The sequence below is a fragment of the Sinocyclocheilus anshuiensis genome, unplaced genomic scaffold (assembly GCF_001515605.1).
Source record: "Sinocyclocheilus anshuiensis isolate Anshui unplaced genomic scaffold, SAMN03320099.WGS_v1.1 scaffold2670, whole genome shotgun sequence".
NCBI classification, from domain to species: domain Eukaryota; kingdom Metazoa; phylum Chordata; class Actinopteri; order Cypriniformes; family Cyprinidae; genus Sinocyclocheilus; species Sinocyclocheilus anshuiensis.
The window spans coordinates 14,308-15,036 of NW_015554247.1; the positions used below are offsets into that span (position 1 = coordinate 14,308).

The 729-nt window shown below is 33.3% G+C and overlaps 1 protein-coding gene across 1 annotated transcript in view; it reads right to left on the minus strand.

Annotated features, from left to right (window-relative positions):
- Positions 1-729, minus strand: part of LOC107671252 (cytochrome b-c1 complex subunit 2, mitochondrial-like) — a 12,981-nt gene that overhangs the window by 11,066 nt on the left and 1,186 nt on the right. The gene's annotated exons all lie outside the window — the stretch shown is intronic.

Below are 729 nucleotides of genomic sequence, written 5' to 3' on the forward strand. Positions count from 1 at the left end.
TTATTTATTATATAAAATGACCCTCTAACACTAGCATTCTCTATTTTCTCTATTATTCTTTTTCTATATCTTTGTTTTCTTTTTATTTATTATAAAAAAATGACCCTCTAACTAGCATTTTCTATTCTTTTGACTGGTTTTATTTAAAAAAAATGTTTAAAGAGCCTCTAACACTAGCATTCTCTATTCTTTTTCTATTCTATCTACTTGTTTTTCTTTTTATTAAAAAAAACCCCTTGCTTTAAAAACCCTTTGCTACGTGTACTGCGTTTCCACGACTTGTCACAGCACTTACATATCATTGCTCTTTTGTTGGTTCTGATTGCTTCTATTGTCCTCATTTGTAAAGCGTCTGCTAAATGACTAAATGTAAATGTAAAATCAATTTATAGAGACTATAAAAAGAATAACTTAAATTCACTATTTAAATACTCCAAATTCTATTTTTTATTAATTTATTATTGCTTATTATTGTTTTATTTACTCAACAATGTAGACTTCCCCAAGCCTGGAAATCACGAGTTTAAAACTCTCTGACATCCACATGTTTTCCAATGACATGAGAAGCATGAGTCCATCACGCTGTGTTTGATCTGAACGTCTCGTCCTGGACGCTCAGGCTCACGGATCACACACACACAGACACAGACAGACACACAGACACAGACAGACACACAGACACAGACAGACACACAGACACAGACACAGACACAGAAACACTCCCAGGCT